Source organism: Otolemur garnettii, unplaced genomic scaffold (genome assembly GCF_000181295.1).
Source record: "Otolemur garnettii isolate 467f Iridium unplaced genomic scaffold, OtoGar3 scaffold00009, whole genome shotgun sequence".
Lineage (NCBI taxonomy): Eukaryota > Metazoa > Chordata > Mammalia > Primates > Galagidae > Otolemur > Otolemur garnettii.
This window is the reverse complement of record NW_003852404.1, coordinates 13,240,080-13,242,900: the sequence shown is the minus strand read 5'-3', so window position 1 is coordinate 13,242,900 and position 2,821 is coordinate 13,240,080.

The window sequence follows — 2,821 nt, the reverse complement described above, 5'->3', positions numbered from 1 at the left end:
TTATAAAGAGTCATCATTAATACATTATCATTTTAAAATGTAAGCTATTGGTGATTAGTCAGCAGGTTCAAAACCACACAAAGCAAATAAATATGGTCTAGAAAGGATACAGGAAGAGAAATTTTAGAGAGAGTATCTGGTTTCTACAGTGATGTGAATATAGATACATTGCAAGTTCTGGTACAGTGGCTCACACCTGTAATCCTAGCATTCTGGGATACTGAGGCGTGTGTATATCCTAAGTTCACTAGTTTGAGACCAGCCTAAACCAGAACAAGACCCTGTTTCTAAAAATAGCTGGGTGTTGTGGTGAGTACCTGTAGTCCTAGCTGCTTGGAAGGCTAAGGCAAAAGAATTGTGTGAGCCTAAGAGTTTGAGGTTGCTGTGAGCTGAGACACCACAGCACTTTTACCATGGGTGACAAAGTGAGACTCTGTCTAAATATATAAATATATATATATATTTGGATGTATATTGGTATCCACTTTGTCTCAAGCCTATAAAAGTGGCATTCATAGGATCACCTTTCAATTGGAAAATATGGCAGAATGTCATGGCCTTTGACATTGATGGGAAAGTTGTTTTGGGTTTAGTAGGCATACTCAGAGGGCTCGGGCACATAGTTGATTGGCTATGAAAAATAGAAAGTCAGCTCAGGAATATTTTAAAATGAACTCCAACAGAATCATAAAGAAAAGTGAGAGGACTTGGTTGTCTGTGCAGGTGGTTGGAGCAATGTGAAGATTGGGTGAAAAGTGCATTAGTTATATCACAGAAATTGTGGTGGGGAAGAACAGCATGAAAGTCTCCACAGAATGTCTTAAAAAGCCCATGAACTTGCCAGCATCTACCTCTGCAAAGACCAGGAAGTATCTTATACAACTAGTGGCACATACTGGGAAAAAAACATTTATAACCCCTTAAGCAACTTTACTTAACCTTTAACAGTAGCTGTGTAGAAAAATAAATGTTTGTCTATTCATTTCAAGTGGCAGGCCTTATACTTTAAGAATTAAAAGTTTCCAGTCAAAATTATTAATTCATGTTTTAATCACCAGTTTCAAATTAAGAGTTCTTACCAGCAGGGTGGCAGACAAAATTATCATCTGATGCTTTTCTCCATCTTTTAGTTGTAGTTTGAGCCACCTTCTGGGCCAGGCTGCAGCTCAGGAAAAATCCTGGTAAATTTTACAGCTTAGTATTGTCATTATTTAATAGTTTCAAAAACTAGGAGTTTGAATGTACATACAGTGAATTGGGGATTTGGGCAGAAGATAAAAGAATTCACTACACAAGTGATTCTACATTGGAATCCCTTCCAGAATACCAATTGCTGCACTTTAGAGACTCTAATTCAGTAAGGCTTTTTGGGGGAAGGTAAATTTGCAATCCTATGTAATGTAGATGCCAATAGCCTGGGTATTACATTAGAATGACTGCACTCAGGGAGTCATAGATACGGCAAATGATTCACCCACATTTTCACAAGTCATAAATTTCTGAGATAAGAATCAAACATAGCTTCCTTACTCAATCCCACGCTTATGACTTTATAACTAATTGCTTGCCAATAATGTCACGTAGATACATTTTTGACCGTAAATAAAATTGATACTGGGTGAAAAATCTTGCAGTATGCTGGAGAGTTTTAAAATTATATATATATATATATATATATATTTGAAATTTCATCCCAAATTAAGTTTCATGACAAAGTATTCTTTTTACTTATAATATAAAATGTTCTGGTAGACACAGCTTTGAATTTATGGTTTATTTACTAGCATTCTATTTTTTCTATGTATCTCTATGGGAATAGATATATTGGTGTGTATTATACATATATTTGTACATTTTAGATGTATATCATTACTTTTCTTAAGATAGGAGATTTCATTTTCTGAAAATTGCTTTCCCTATGCAGAGTTTTAACCCCCTCATATCAGATGTATCAGTGAACCCTTAGTAGTGTCTACAAAGACATTCTTTAATGTCTTAAAATTTTTAATGTCTTAAAAAACATTTTTTAGATTGGAATAACTCAGTTGGAAATGCAAGGCTTCAAAAAATGAATTGTTAGGTGTTAGATCTAAAGATGAAGCATTTATTACTTGTGAAATGTGGGTTAATCATTTATGATTATTTATGGCTCCCTTGACAAATCATATTAAACATATTAAGTTTACACCTTTTTTGCTGAAATTTTGATTTGAAATTAGAATGGAATTTTTGCTTTAATTAAAATGTTGTGGAATACTAGGTCTTCAAATCCTAAGCAATAACCATTAAATAACCTATGAAATATGGTCTTGCTGGGTCTGTAATTGGCTTTTAATGATTCTTCTAGCTTTTTATGAGTTGTCTTTTATTAAGTACAGTGGATAAAATAAGAGTTTGTCAAAATGTCAGTAAAATTCTTCAGATGTTTTATCATCAATGTATACAAAAACCTGGAAAAATGATATAATTATTGGCAGAAAATAACACGGCTTCTTTTTTCACCTGCTTAAAAAAATGCATACCAGTGACCAAAAATCAGGAACTAAACCCAGTTGCTCTACCAGGAACATTTGAGCCTTCTATTAGAACAATATTAGGCATGGATGATCAGGCATGGATGCTAATTCCAGAATCAATGCTCTAAGAAAGGGATGGAAAGTTCTTCCAGAAGCAGCACAGTACTATGGATATTTCAACTTACTCACAGGATATTCAACCCTTCTATTAAATAAAATCATCTTATGGATGCCATGGTATTTATTAGTATTTATATCCAACAAATGTGAACCCTCATTGCCATTTCACTTTAAGTTTGGAATAT